The sequence below is a fragment of the Lucilia sericata genome, unplaced genomic scaffold (genome assembly GCF_015586225.1).
Source record: "Lucilia sericata isolate MDLA Ls3-8-SP2 unplaced genomic scaffold, ASM1558622v1 Contig000007F_arrow, whole genome shotgun sequence".
Taxonomy (NCBI): Eukaryota; Metazoa; Arthropoda; class Insecta; order Diptera; family Calliphoridae; genus Lucilia; species Lucilia sericata.
The window spans coordinates 1286289-1303306 of NW_023994048.1; the positions used below are offsets into that span (position 1 = coordinate 1286289).

The 17018-nt window shown below is 31.0% G+C and overlaps 1 long non-coding RNA gene across 1 annotated transcript in view; it reads right to left on the minus strand.

Annotated features, from left to right (window-relative positions):
• Positions 1 to 17018, minus strand: part of LOC119602660 — a 41217-nt gene that overhangs the window by 13600 nt on the left and 10599 nt on the right. The window contains exon 2 of the long non-coding RNA XR_005231360.1: positions 70 to 125. This is a non-coding gene — a long non-coding RNA (uncharacterized LOC119602660). The remainder of the gene's footprint in view (positions 1 to 69; positions 126 to 17018) is intronic.

Sequence of the window (17018 nt, forward strand, 5' to 3'; positions counted from 1 at the left end):
AATGCGAAGAAATTGTATGTTTTTTAAACAAAAATATAAATTTAAATATTATTATAGTATTATTATTACCTTCTTTTATGACTTCTAAGTTTTTCAGGCAGCATCGGCACAGCCCAGACAAATAACTGAAAATAATGAAAGAAACGCTTTTAATATATGTATGCTTATAGTATTGAAAATTTAAGCGAAAAATACAAATATTCTCCCCCACTGTACTTTAAAACATACTGCAAATGAACAAAAACTAAAATGACAACTAAACAAATGAATGGAGGTCAATCAAGCCAATTTAAATTTAATAAACATAACATTAATTAATAAAATAAATTGTGCAACAACTACTACCACTAATGATGACGACAACGTGGATACTATCGCTGTATACTGCTGCTTAAAGGGGCTTCCATGGAATTAAACTAGACAGATGGCAATAAAAGTTGTACACAAGAAAAACTTGCATAAAACATCATAAAAAAGACAATATAGGTAGGTAGGTAGGTAGGTTGATAGGAGGATGTATACTACATCAAATCCGAAGAAATACACCTAGGCCACTATCGGGCCTGTTGTGCGCTCCAATTCAAGAAAAAAAAAAAAAAAAAAAAAAAAAAAAAAAATTGTTCACTGAATGTATTATTTTTCCATGTTCAGAAACTCAGTTTCCTGGACGTAATTCCTAAGAATCTTCCAATCGGTGTTGGTTAAGAATGTTATTTCTGGAATAACATCACTTCCAAGATACTTGGATCTAACTTCGACGAATGCCTGACAATGGCAAAGAAAGTGCTCCAGAGTTTCACTGTCCTCTCCACATGCTCTACATTCGTCTGAATTCGCACGTCCAATTTTGTATAGATGTGCTCGTAATCCTGTGTGTCCACTGAGAATACGTACCATCATACTAACCTCAGACTTGCTCATTTTGAGAAGATTTCTCGTCTTGCTCTCATCAGGGTCACCCCATAGAATCTTTGTGGTTCTACCCACCGTTTCATTATTCCAAGAGGCCTTATGGGATTCTCTCATCCATATTTTTAATTCAGCTTTTGTTGCGTCGAATGGTTTTGCGTTTGTCAGGTTAACTACATCGAGCTCCCTTCCCTTTAAAGCTATTACATTCGCCCTTTCGTTGCCGGCTACTCCCGAGTGGCCTGGTACCCATATGATGTGAACCTTACCTCTGGGAGAGTATTCAGTTAAAGCTTTCTTACAATCCAATACGGTCTTAGATTTAATTCTATCACCTGATATCGCACAAATTGCCTTCTGGCTGTCGGTAAATATATTAAGCCCTGTGGGCGCCATATTTATTCTAATCCAATTTACACATTCCGTTATTGCTCGTACTTCTGCCTGGAAGCTTGTGTTATGATTAGGTAAACGGTGGTATATTTCTGTTTCTGGGTCTTCAATATAGAACCCCAGACCCACTTTGTCCCCTAATTTAGAGCCATCCGTGTAGCAACGGATTCCTACTGGTATTTGCTCTAATGTTCCGCTTGACCAAGACATTCTATCTGGGATTAGCGTTTCAAAGTTTCCGACATATTCAGTGTCTGGTATGCGATCAGGCACGTCCGATGAATGTGTATAACCTTCCAATGTGTCCAGTATACATTGATGACGTGTCCTATAACCGTTTTTGGCCAGTTCGCCTAAAGTAAAGAGCCGTTCGGCTGTAAGCGCCGCCTCATATCTTATATATGTTTCAATGGGTGGAATATCTAGCAACGTTTCCAGAGCCTTGGTTGAAGTAGTACACATGGCACCACTTATACCCAAGCAGCATGTACGCTGAACTCCCTGTAGTAGTTTGATATTACACTTTTTGTCCAAAGCAGTCCACCAGATTATTGAAGCATAAGCTAGAATTGGTCTAATTACACTTTTATAAAGCCAATTTGTCATAGTAGGACTAAGACCCCATTTCATGCCTATGGTTCTCCTACATATCGCCTAGCACCGATGTGCCTTGTTGATCCTATCCTCTATGTGGTGTCTCCATTTTAATTTCCGGTCAAGTATTACACCTAAGTACTTAACTTTGTCTGTCACCGGTATCTTCTTGCCCAAGAAGCAAGGTTCAGTATATGTAGAAATTTTTGTCTTTCTTGTGAAAAGACAGATTTCCGTCTTCGCCGGGTTAACATTGAGGCCTCTCGGTTGAGCCCAGCTCAAGGCCGTATTCAGAGCCTCCTCAGCTCTTCTACACAAGTAATTTGGATCCTTTCCCTTTAAAAGTATTACGACATCGTCTGCATAGCAGACAGGTCTAAGTCCTTTCTCGGTTAGGGTCCTTAGGAGGCTATTAATCGTGGTGACCCAGAGTAAAGGTGACAAAATGCCACCCTGTGGTATACCGCGAAATACCTTTTTCCTGATAGTTATATCGTACATCTCGCAGCTTATCCATCTGTTCCTTAGCATGTAGTTGATCCAGTTACGGAGCACCCGGTCAACATAAAACTGGTCTAGGGATTGGATAAGGGTATCAGTGTGCACGTTATTGAAAGCGCCTTCGATGTCAATGCATACTGCCAGTGTATACAGTTTGCTATCGAAAGATTCACTTATGTAGTGGACAACTTCATTTAAAGCGGTCTCCACCGATCGTCCCTTTACATAAGCATGCTGCTTATATTTAAGGTCATTGTATGGTATGCTGCTTTTAACCATGCTATCGACTATCCGTTCCAAGGTTTTAAGTAGGAAGGACGTAAGACTTATCGGTCGATAGGACTTAGGTGTCGCATAGCTAGGTTTCCCTGGTTTGGGTATAAATATTACCCTTGCATCCTGCCATTTAACTGGGGTATATGCCAATTTTAAGCATGCAGTGAATATCTGTGACAGATGTACGGAAACCAGTCCCGCCTCCATCTGCAAAAGTGCCGGGAAAATTCCATCCGGCCCTGCAGCTTTATAGGGAGCAAAGCTCTTGATTGCCCCTTTAACCATGTCAGTTGTAATAACTATTTCCGTGTTACCCTCCCCTTCCTCCAATATCGGTTCATCTATGTTATTCGATATACCGGGTGGGAAATGAGAATCCATTAGGAGTTTCATTGTCTCCTCCATATCCTCAAGCCTCCTGCCCGTGTCATCGATCATAGATTCCGGTTGGACATGAGTTTTGGATAGGAATTTTTTATCTTCGATACCTCATTTACGCTATCTACCTGTTCACAGAAAAGTTTCCAGGAGTCTCGTTTGGCTCTTCGAACGATTTTCTTATATTCACCAAGTTTATTACGATACTCATCCCAGTATACTGCGGTCTTTTTACGCCGTGCCCGGTTAAATAGTTTGCTAAGAGTCTTCCCAAGGTTCCGGATCTCCCCAGTTACCCAGGGTTTTTCCTGGGCAGATCTCCGCTCTCGCAGAGGGCAGCTGTCCTCGAACGATTCAACCAGGGCACTTGTGAACGTTTCCACTTTGGCATCTATATCCTCTTTATTTCGACATTGAAAAGTGTCCTGACCTAAACGGTTCTTTAGTAAGGCCCCGAACATTGTCCAATTAGTTTTAGACTTATTCCGAAACTTTATCGGCTTTGGTGGTGGCCTTAGTATTTTGAATCTTATGTACCGATGATCAGAAAAGGAGTGCTCGTCCGAAACTCTCCAATCCTGAATTTCGTTTATAAGCTCTTCTGAACATATAGTTATATCTAATACTTCTTCTCTGATTCTATTGACGAAGGTAGCTTTATTACCTAAGTTCAATGTTATCAAGTCTTTAGTATTAAAGAAATCCATGAGGGCTTGTCCCCTGCGATTGGTGTTTGTACTACCCCAAGCTACATGATGCGAGTTGGCATCACAACCTATTACAATTTTCTTATTTTTCCTTTGTGCCTCTTCAACCAGTTTCATCAGATCCGACGTTGGTGGTAGGGTCGGAGAATCGAAAGGCAGGTAAATAGATGCAAGGTATATGTTGCCTCGACCTTGCTTCAGCACCGTTGCATCCGATGTTGATAATCCTGTTGAGAGGAGAAAACATAAGTTCTTGTGACATAAGATACATGTTCTCGGGCGAGATCCTGTATCAGCGTAGAAAAGTTGGAAATTTACGTGATTTAATCCAGAAACCTTGTTGCGAATCGTCCAAGGTTCCTGGATTAAAGCTATATGTATTTTACCTGTGTTGATTTTAGCCATCAGAGCGTTGGTAGCTGTCTCGCTCCGATGGAGGTTTATTTGGATAACCTCAATCATGGTCATCCATTAAACTGTCTTCCAGCGAGTTGGTGGTCACCTCCTCGCTCTTTGGATTTGACTCCTCCGGATAGCCTGAAGTGGCTATTAATGCAGTGAGTACTGTTGATGGCACTGCGGTGTCCTTATCAGGCATAGGAATAGCAGTATTTTTAATAGACACATTCGCAATTCTGGAGAGCATTGCTGTTCTGTCTTCTGGCGGGTGAGTGATTTCCTCCTCGCTTTTAGGATTTGACTCCTCAACATTGCTAGTACTTGCTAATGATGCTTTGGGTACTGTCTTAGGTGTTTTAGTGTCCTTGTCGGGGCCGGTTTTGACAGCCCTTTCAATCGGCGCCTTCCCAATTTTGGAAAGGGCAACTACACTTTCTTCTGGCGAGTTAATGGTAAATTCCTCGATTTTAGGATTTGACTCCTCAACGTTATCAGTAGTGGATACTGTGGTCTTAGGTTTTTTAGTGTCCTTTTCGAGGCTTGTTGTAACAGCCCTTCCAATCGGCACCTTCCCAATTTTGAATATGACAGATTTAGAGGCGAAGTAAGCCCTACCTAAAGACAATATAACAGTTATGGCAAATGGTGTTGATGTTTTTTAATCTTTTTCCTATCGTCCATTGAACGGAAAGGCATCCTCGTTACTAGTGTGTAGGTAAAAATAGTAACTTTTATACAGTTGATGTAACATGGTATATACATACATACATATTGTTACTTTATAGGCAAAAGAGGTGCTATAGAAAACATACTACATAGGTAGTCATCAAAAATGTTATCGAGAAAACAAGCTGTATATTTGAAAGTATGTAATCTATGAATTATGACAGCAAATAAGAAGATTTGATAACATTAGGATGACGAAAAACTTTCACAAATATTTTCTATTGGATCAGATCAGATCCTCACATTATGAGGATCGTTTCATACATGACTCTAGCACACACATAAGGTCTCTTCCAAATTACACCGTCCGAGAAGAGAAAAATTCGTTAGACTTGAATCGGATGATATACCTATAAAACTATAAATATAATGGAGAAAAACTGTGTTTTTTGTTTTTCATTTCGTTCTCTTTAAAGGACTTAAACATTTTAAAAAGAAAATTTTCAAAAAATATTTTAAAATATTTTTACTGATCAAACAATGTCAAATTTGATAACAAGCTAACAAGAAGATTTGGAAAATATTGTGTAATATTTTGATTTTATACAGTCAGGATAAAAAATGTCAAAAATTACTTTTAAAGTTTTTATCCTTTAATATCTGTTTAGGGTTTCAATATTACTTTTTTTTAAAATTTTGAATGACATTTTTTACATCTTTTGATCCTGGCAGAATAATAATATTTTACTACTCTTCTTGTTGGTTTGAGATCAAATTTGGCATTGTTTGATTAGGAAAAATATTTTAAAATATATTTTGAAAAATGTACTTTTTAAAACTTTAAAGTCCTTTAAAAGTGACACAGGATCACGAAATGAAAAACTAAAAACGCAATTTTTCTTCATTATATTTATAGTTTCAGAGGTATATCATTCGGTTCGTGCCTAATAAAAGATAAAATTCGAAATAAAATATTTTTAAAAAACCAAAAATATAAATAATGAATAATATTTTTAAAATGTATTATAATACATTTATTTCATTACCTTATAAACCCCCTTACAGAAACATTTTTCCGATTGAAATACTTATTTTTAACGCTACCCAGCAAAAACTGGGTAATGGCTTTCAATTGTAACTACTTACCTAACAATATACTTTTCAATGACTACAACATATCGTCTGGATTACATAGAAGTAGTCTAATAAGGTCTTACTAATAATGTATTATATAAATACTTTCTAAATCATTAGTCATCTTGCCAGCGGAGATATAGAAGCTGTATACGGTTTTTCAGGCGATTTTCAATGACTACTTTTTCAAATTACTTGTAATCGTTTGTGGTAAGTACTTGTCTCCAATGACATCACCGTGTTAAAATAATGACTTAAAATGTTATTGTGTAAGTAAATTTTGGCATTTTAACAGCTTACATGGTAATGAAAGTTTTTACTGGGTAGATTTTAAATATACATATTTCAATGAATTTCACTTTTAATAGGCTAGAAGAAAAAACGATCATATCATAACCATATTTAAAGGAACAAGATTTTTTGATTCATTTCAAATGGTTATAATTCTCTATTCACCTACTTTATACACTGACAAGTTTAACAGAAAAATATTTTCATTTACAGTGTTTCACGTAAACGAGAGTCATTCACTTATGTATTCATTTCTTTATACACTCATACAAACATTTTTGATAAAATTGCATTATGTATTGTTATGTTTTACACTCTACAAGTATGTTTCAAATAGTATCATAAGTTTGTGACAAAGTTAATATCAAGTCGTTAATAAACCCAAAATCAACAACGGATTATATTGTATCTTTAGTTGTAGGTTTTGATTAATTGGATTTTTGGTTTCTCTGGTTATAAAATATTACTAAATACATATTTTTGAATTTAATAATCCGTGCCTGGACATACATACATATGTAGTATATAATTTTGAGCTTAATAATCGTTATAGAACTTTTAGAGATCGTGCTTTATTATCTACAATTTGGTTGCTAATAATTTCTACGTAAGTAGGGTACTGTATTTACTACTTACACAAATGTTTTTCCTAGAGCTTGAAGTTGTACTTGAATATTGTTAAGTTTTCGTGTTGCGTAGCTTTTTGTTTTCGCCAGTTTCCTTTTTAAGTACCTTATAGATGTTACTTGTTACAGTTGTTTTTCTATATAATATTGTTGTGTTGTGTAGTAGTTTTTAGTACTTGTGTTCATGTACTTATATACAATTTAAAAACCAATTTGCAAAAGTGTTAGCCATCTCTATACAACCGTATATAATGTATTGTAAAGGTATTGTATAGAATACATGGTTACAAACTCAAGTACTTATTTATGATTACGTATACGTATTGTTGCCAAAGTTACAAATTATCTGCGCAGAAAAATTTTATAGTTTTGGTTTTAGTTTTGATAATTTTAAAATTTTCTCAATTTGACAGTATTTTTTTTATAAACTATTAAATTTTAAATTGTAATTTATATCGAAATTTTACTCAGGCAATATTTCTTAGTGAAAAAAAAAATATTTGTTCAAGGATTTAAAAAAAATCTTCTGGCAACATTGTTTCCATACATGTTATAAGGTATAACAAAGACACTCAAGCAAATACATATATGTATATTTTACATAGTTTACTTTTTTTTGAAATTTTTATAAAAGGGAAATAAAAGATACGCAGTAAAACATGCGGTTTTAAAACCATGTTTTCCCTTCAAGTCTATTTTAAGTACTTGTTTGAGAGACTTAGAGTTTCACAAGTGGTCAGTAGTTAAAATTCTATTAGAGTTAACTTTTAGCATGTTTTTCATGCTCCATAATGGATAGTAATTGCAAAACATTAGTTTCTGTTTAACAAAAATTATAAGGTGCTAAAAAATAATTCACTAAAGTACCAGGTTAGTAATAACCAGGGAAACCAAAATATACAAATGCATGTTTTTTGTGGTGCGTCGTATGGACTCATGGATAAGGTATTTACAAGTTTCAGACCAATTTAAGAATTTTGGCATCGATTTGTTTGAGCATATTTTTGCATATTTTACCCATAAGAGCATAATTTTGCATGATTTGACTTTTTTTTAGCATATTTAAGGCATATTTTCGAGCATATTTTACTCTTTTAGTGCATATTTTGATGTTTTCGCTTTTTTTTTCGTTTTTGTACATTTTTAATTTTCTTTTTAAAACTTTATTTAAAAAAAAATAAAATTTTTTTTTTATTTTTTTTTTTTTGATTTTTTAGCGTATTTTACAATTTTGAAAAAAAAAAATCGTTTTTAGAACTTGAAAATTGCAAAAAATACATTACTCTCATGAAAACCAATGTTATAGTTTTTTATTCAATAAAGCATTACATTTTAAATCGGACATAAAACCGATTACTTTTGATTTCATGAGACCAATCCATTTTTATAGTTCAAAAAACTAATTATTGGAATTTATGACAACACCGATTAAAATGTAAGTTTAAAAGCTATGAATACAATTGGAAGAAATGTGTCAAACTTTGTCGTTTGAAATATGTTTTTTGGGGACCAAATGATTTCATGTTATTTATTGGTTATCTGAACGTAAAACGGAATTCTATTAAACTAGTTCTTCAAACTATGAGATGAAACATTTATGAAAAATCTTGTAGGATATAGAATATGACATTAAACATTTATTATTTCATTACAATTTCAGTCTTTTTAAGCTTTTCAATGTTAAAAAATAATTAAAAATTTTATTTTTGGAGCATATATTTTAAATTTTAAGAGCATATTTTGAGTTTTTTACGGTATATTTAAAGCGCTTAAAACACTTTTTTTAGAGCATGTTTTCGGTTTCCCTGGTAATAACTAATAATTTTGATCAACGACGAATCCATTAATTTTCTCATATTAAATTATTCTCCCTTTCAAACGTTCTCTCTTTGATCACTGCTGATCTAAAATAATAATTCCAAATTCTGTAAAACATTTGATATTTGCTTATCACTTGATTAAGTCATCGTGTTGAAACATTTGACATGATGTTTGCTGTGATGTTGATTTGGTATACTAATAATTGAAAAAATATGTATTCCACTATAATGGTGTGAGTATAACTGGTTTGTGCTGATTTTTGTAACGCTCACAAATATTGATTCTATATTATTTTATGCAATCAAAGTATTTAAATTTTGTACAATATTTTGTCCGAGGAAGAACCCTGTTTTCGTAGAACTCAATCTATTACCTCACAAAGATCATCCGGACCAACCAAATATAGTTTTGCAGCTAATAATTATGTTATAAGTATATTCCCGAAACTGTTCCAATCTTTCTAAAAATATGAAGAAGTTCAACATTCGTACAGTATCATATGGCCGGCTATGACTACATTTTTTTTGTTTTGTTTAAATTATTTTATTGTTTGTAATTATATTTATTTATATTTTTTACAACTTACTTTTGACATTAGATTTTGTCGGCTTTTTATTGCTGCTTGTATTCTATAGACTAATTGAACATTTCTGACATATTTATGCATATCATTTCAGTTTTTTATATACATATCTATTTTTGTATTTATTTTATGTATGTGTATACACACATATGTATACATATGTATGTTATGTATGTATGTATGTATGTATGTATGTATGTATGTATGTATGTATGTATGTATGTATGTATGTATGTATGTATGTATGTATGTCTGTCTGTATGTATGTATGTATTTATGTATGTATGTATGTATGTATGTATGTATGTATGTATGTATGTATGTATGTATGTATGTATGTAGTATGTATGTATGTATGTATGTATGTATGTATATGTATGTATGTATTCTTTCTTATGTATTTATGTATGTATGTATGTATGTATGTATGTATGTAGTATGTATGTATGTATGTATGTATGTATGTATGTATGTATGTATGTATGTATGTATGTATGTATGTATGTATGTATGTATGTATGTATGTATGTATGTATGTAGGTATGTGGATGTATGTATGTATGTATGTATGTTGTATGATGTATGTATGTATGTATGTATGTATGTATGTATGTATGTATGTAGTATGTATGTATGTATGTATGTATGTAGTATGTATGTATGTATGTATGTATGTATGTATGTATGTATGTATGTATGTATGTATGTATGTATGTATGTATGTATGTATGTGTATGTATGTATGTATGTATGTATGTATGTATGTATGTATGTATGTATGTATGTATGTATGTATGTATGTATGTATGTATGTATGTATGTATGTAGTATGTATGTATGTATGTATAGGTATGTATGTATGTATGTATGTATGTATGTATGTATGTATGTATGTATGTATGTATGTATGTATGTATGTAGTATGTATGTATGTATGTATGTAGGTATATGTATGTATGTATGTATGTATGATGTATGTATGTATGTATGTATGTATGTATGTATGATGATGTATGTATGTATGTATGTATGTATGTATGTATGTATGTATGTATACTATAGTATATATTTTAAAAATTTTCTGACACACATAAAAACATATTTGTTTATTTGTATGTATTTGTTAAATTATATATTCAGTTCGCAATTAATTAATTGAATTTATCATTTAATCTTTTGATTTTTCAACACACATATATGTGCAAATACTTTTTTATGAAATGTATTGTATGTATGTATAAATAGAATAAAAAAATCGAGTTAACCACAGCATAGACACACACACATAATTACAAAAAATGTATTGTTATATCATTCGAAATTTGGTAATGGTTTTACAAGGAGTGTATTCCTTTTGTAGAGTTTATTTTTCAAAAAGTGTATTTATTTACTTTTAGTACCAGGCCACTCGGGAGTAGTCTTCAACGAAAGGGCGAATGTAATAGCTTTAAAGGGAAGGGAGCTCGATGTAGTTAACCTGACAAACGCAAAACCATTCGACGCAACAAAAGCTGAATAAAAAATATGGATGAGAGAATCCCATAAGGCCTCTTGGAATAATAAAACGGTGGGTAGAACCACAAAGATTCTATGGGGGGACCCTGATGAGAGCAAGACGAGAAATCTTCTCAAAATGAGCAAGTCTGAGGTTAGTATGATGGTACGTATTCTGAGTGGATACACAGGATTACGAGCACATCTATACAAAATTGGACGTGCGGATTCAGACGAATGTAGAGCATGTGGAGAGGACAGTGAAACACTGGAGCACTTTCTTTGCCATTGTCAGGCATTCGTCGAAGTTAGATCCAAGTGTCTTGGAAGTGATGTTATTCCGGAAATAACATTCTTAACCAACGCCGATTGGAAGATTCTTAGGAATTACGTCCAGGAAACTGATTTTCTGAACATGGAAAAATAATACATTCAGTGAACAATTTTTTTTTCTTGAATTGGAGCGCACAACAGGCCCGATAGTGGCCTAGGTGTATTTCTTCGGATTTGATGTAGTATACATCCTCCTATCAACCTAACCTTACCTAACCTAACCCACTTTTAGTAATGTACGGTTAATTTATTAGTTTAAGTTAAACTGTAATAACTATTTAATAAAAATCCGAATTTAAAATACCCTAATTTTTAACCAAAAAATATTTATTTGTATTTAAATAATAAAAAAAAAACTTGTTGAAATATGTAACTGTCAGAAAATTTAGAGCTTGAGTAATTTATATAAAAAAGGATTATCATTTTAACTTAAATTAGTTTGTTAAATTAAAAAAGAATATCTAAATATTACATAAATTATATTGTAATCTATTAAAAATTACAATTTATTACAAACATGTAATATTTTTTAAATTAGTTATTTGTTTTACAGCCCCATAGGTTTAAATAAATATAAGCTTTTGGCCATGTTTATTATCATCCCTTATTATCGAAAAGCATCTACGTGGGGTAATATAGTATTTGATTAACAATTAAAATTGCAAAAACAACAACCTACAATGCTGACATAGAACTCACAAATTATGAATAACCATCGAACTTTTGCACATAAATACTTTTTGCAAATACATACATATAACCAAAAGGCAAAATCTGAATATATACAACAATTACAATTGGAAAAAATATTAAAAATAGAAAACAAATTGTAAATAAAACGAGAAAAAAAGTTCTCGTTATAATAAATTGTACAAAATTATAATACAATCATTAGGGGAGATTATATAAAGTTTTAGTATGAGAAATGTTTTGCAAATAAAATGTATTATGAAGGTAAACTTTGAAAATATTAGACGAGCAAAGATAAATAGGTTATACATTTGTTTTCTTATTGGCTTTTAAAACTGTAATTTTTAATTTAATAGAAATCTTTGTACGTATGTCCCTAGGTACACACATACATACATGCAGTATTACTACGTTGTGTCAAACATAGCTCCAAGACAAATCAGTCACTTTCTTAGAACTTACTCCACCTACATACATATTTGTTTGAAGCAGACATGGACAAATGAGTTTTTTGAAAAAGCAATAAGCTTTAAGCAATACCACCTTATCCTTTTATCTCAATTTGATTTGCATCACAACTAAACACCTCCCTAATAATCAATACCGCTTTTGCACTCTCTCTTTCAGTTTTTTCCTTTTTTCGAATTTAAACAAAAGCATCCAATTTTTGAAATAATCACAATCATTTCGTTTTTTTTTTTTGTTTGCCCTCTCTTATAAGTATGAACTTTTTACAAAGTCAATCTATAAAATTAACATGAATATGATGCTTTGCTGGCTCTTGCATTGTTGTTTTTTTTTTTTTTTTTTTTGAGATTTTTTTATTTATAAATACAAATAGAAAATAATGTGAAAAAAAGTAAAGAATTTTTATTGTTGTCATGTTTAATGTGTAATTGCAGGCTTGAGGCTGTATTTGAATTTGTTCATACGTGATGTAAAGAAAATGTTCGTAAAACATATAAAATAATAAAAAAAATAAAAGAAAGAATATAATGAAACTCCTCGTAAAAAAGTTTAAATTGAAATATTTTATTTAAACATGGAAGAACGGAAATACATTTCTTTATTTTTTAAGATAATTACATATGACTAAGGATTGTTTTATATTTCGAATAAAAGTTGAGACAATTCTGAATTTAATAAGTTATACAATTGTGTGTTTTTAAATTTATTGTATAGTTTTTTATAGCTATGCAAAAAAATCGAAAAATAAGTTGAACTTATTTCAAATGCTAAAAAAGTGTTGCAGAATCAATAATTTTAACAATGACGTGTCATACAAAAGTTACATCTTTCCTTAAAAAAATAATTATAATCACTTTCGAAATAACAATTTAGAGTGCTATATTCGGCTATGCCGAATCTTAAATACCCTCCACCAATAAGCTACTTTTTATTAAAACCCTTTTAACTATCTAATTTTTAGATAACTTAGTAAAATTTTTGTTTCCGTATTGAGGGTACAACATTTATGCATATGTCGAATTAATTTTGATAAGGTCCAGAAAAATTTATATTAATAGGCCAGTTCGAAAACATTTCAATAGAATGATTTATCTATACACATAACATACTCATGTCGAAGTTTTTCCGGATATAATCATTTAATAACGAATTAAGTGGTATTAAGTGATTTTCAGAAGTAAACCTTATATGGGTGTTAAGACAACTAATGAACCAATCCGGAAAAAAATATAAAGATTTTTATATACAAAATACATTTATGTCGAATCTTATCCCTATAACTTTGTTGTGACCAATTATGGACCGATAAGGAGAAAATTTCGTATGTAATAATAATAATAAATAAAAAACAAGTAAGAAATTATAGTCGGGCGAGGCCGACCATATAATACCCTACACCTGTTACAAAATTAAAATGTGATTTAGTTTTCATAATAAATCATTTAAGTTGAATTGTACCTTGCCTTAGATATACTTAAGCCATTTATTGTTGAATAAAATTGTGGCCTTTTAAGTAAAATTTTAAAGGGGGCTTTGTACAGGGGCTATGGTCAAATGAGACCCTATAACTATAAAATATTTGGGGATCATCAAGGCTAGTAGAGAACTTGGTTTTGCAGCTTTTTGTCGGGATACGAGTAATTATGAACTTAAGAGCCTTATTGTGCGGGTTCAGTTGTATGGGGACTAGGTGAAATAATGGACCGATGTTAACCATTTTTAATAGGCTTTCTGATACCATAGAAGATCGTGTGCCAAATTTAATTGAATTATCTTTAAAATTGCGACCTGTAGTTTGATTACAAGGTTTACAAGCCCTATTCGGTTGTATGGGGGCTAGATGAAATAATGGACCGATCTTAACCATTTTCAATAGGCTTCGTCCCTGTGACAATGGAAGATCTTGTAATGATTCTAAACCGATTGGTATACTTTAAGGTGGGTATAGGACCAATATTATTGTGCGTTACAAACATCAGCACAAACCCAATATACCCTCCCCACTTAAGTGGTGTAGGGTATAATTAGTTGAATTTTACTAAAATAGATTTAATAATTAATAAAATATGTATGTGCGTTTAGGTGATTTTCGGAAGTGAACTTTATATAGGAGCTATGAGCTATTACAGGCCTATTCAGAGTGATTCATATGTAAACAAAACATATTTGTGTCGAATTTTATCAAGATTACTTTCTTTGACAATGAAATAAGGGCGTTTAAGTGGGTCTTATATGCGAGCTATGACCAATAATGGACCGATCCAAAAGTAATAGAATGATTTGTATGTACACAAAACATATTCAAGTCAAAATTTATCCCAATAGCTTTAGAATTCAATGAAATACATATATGTGTTTAAGTGATTTTCGGAAGTGGGCCTTATATGGGAGCTATGACCAATTGTGACTGACTGAGATCTACGTTGAGAATATGATTTCTGTTCATATTATGTTTGCTTGTATAATTTTGTGTTGATAGCGATAAATTTAAACTGAAAACTTAGCACAAATTTAGCTCATAGAATATTTTGTGGTGCTCATTTTTTTAGTTTGTATTTATGATTATATTGGTAGTTACAAAATTTCGTATATTAAATGAACGATATGAAGTACAATATGAATGTCGAAAAGAAAGTTTATCTTATTTTATGCTAATATATTTTACTAACATTAAGTGACATATTTTTAATAAATATTTACGATATACACCTTCATGTTGGTATAACTTGATGTCTATTTGCTAGGGATAAATTACAACAAAAATCATATTTAAAAAAATGTTACATACATAAGTATATGTTTATGAAACACTTTTATTGTATGCATTTAACTTGCAACACATATATGCAATACGTTTGGATACGCTTTTGCAGACATTTTAAATATTTATTCATTTTTTAGCTTTTTTCCTACATTTTTTTTGCGCTTTACAAACTTTACTTAGTATAATTTTACCACCATCTCCACTGTAATTTTCCGTTTTGTGCTTTTTATATAGCTTAGAGTTGTGCATATGACTTCTTGTTTGAATTTCAAATAAATTTCATCACATTCAGTTCTTTATTCTTTCTTGTTCATTTTTTCTTCTTTAACCATTTCATTTTTGTTTGTTTGTCCCTACTGTTCCATACCGTCAGCACCTGGCTGTCATTGTCGTCTTTAACTGAATATGTACATAGTATATAGGAAGTCTGAATGTGGAAACAGGAAAAACGTATTAGAGTAAAAAATTTTAAATTATCTTTGGTGGCTTTAGTGTTACCAGTGTATACTCAAATAGAAATATCCTTAGGTAACTTGAGGTTAAACATTCTTGGGAAAATTGAATATAGTCTAGAGTAAAGTAAGTAGTAAACTGCAGTAGTTTGTTAAAGTAAAATTGATTTATTGGTGAAATTAAAAAAAATATATTTGCATTAGTGTGAGGATTTATATTTGACTGTATGAATTTATGATGACATAACTGTTATTTTAACTGAAGTTTTGACTTTGATATGATTTTAAAATTTGTGCTTATTTCTGAGTTGGCCACCTTCAATTTATTTTGATTTTATTGCGAATTAAAAGCATAAAGTTAAAAGCGTAAAGTTACAACTTGTTAATATAAATATAACCAAATTTGGTTTTAACCCCAAGCAATTCTAACATTTTTGAAAAATTATGTAAAATTATTTATAGTTTAAAAAAATTATTTTACAAAACTTTATTTATCATCCTAAAAGTATTTCTGCCAAATTTCTGCCATATGTTAAAGAAATTTTCCAGTTAATGGGTTAAATTTTTTATAATATACAGAAAATTTGCTAAGGTAAACTAAATAAATACTACAAAATTTACATATATATATATATGACAAAAATCAACTTTAAAATTACAATGTCACATACTCAAAGATGTACTAGTAAACAGATTTACACTTTCACATTCTTAGACTAGTGCAAACATTTTATATATTTTAATACATACATGTATACATATGTATCTATGTATTTTATACTTTTACTTAAAAAAATTAAATTTCTATTTTATTTTCCAAAGATATATTGCAACCCAAGAAACAAGAAAAAAATTTCATTAAAAAACAAATGTGAAAAAACATACAAAAACCAACTCGAGATGGGAAGATATTTCAGGCTAAGTTCAAGATCTTAACAGCAAGAAAATTTCATAAATTTCGAAGAAGCATAATTTATAAAATAAGCTCAAAGTAAGTAATTCCTTGCAGTTGTATTTTCTTGTTATCATTTTACTTAAAATTTTTGTTTATTAGGTGAAATCATTTTATATAAAAAGGTTATGTGTGTACTGACTTTTACTTACAATAAATATGTATACATACTAGGGTGATCGATTATTCGACATTTTCCAAAAACCGGTTTTCGAATAGTTCGAATAGTTGACATTTAAAAAAAACCGGTTGATATTTTTCAAATTCAGAAAAAACCGGTTAACCGGTTTTTCATTACAATTAAAAAAAAATATATTTTAATTTGAAAAACTTAATGTTTATGTTTAAATTTGATTAATAAAACATGGCCCGAAATGATTTTTAACAGTTTAAAAGATTATAACTTTAGATCTAGTCGTCTGATTTACATTATTTCTTTAATATAAAAAAATTAGAAAAAAAGTGGGACACTTCTGTTAAACATAAGGAACTATGTAATCCTAGCTTATTTTAAAAGCCGTGTTTAGGAAATTTGCATAGGCATTCCAACATTTCCATAAAATTTCAGCCGTAAATTAATTATTGTA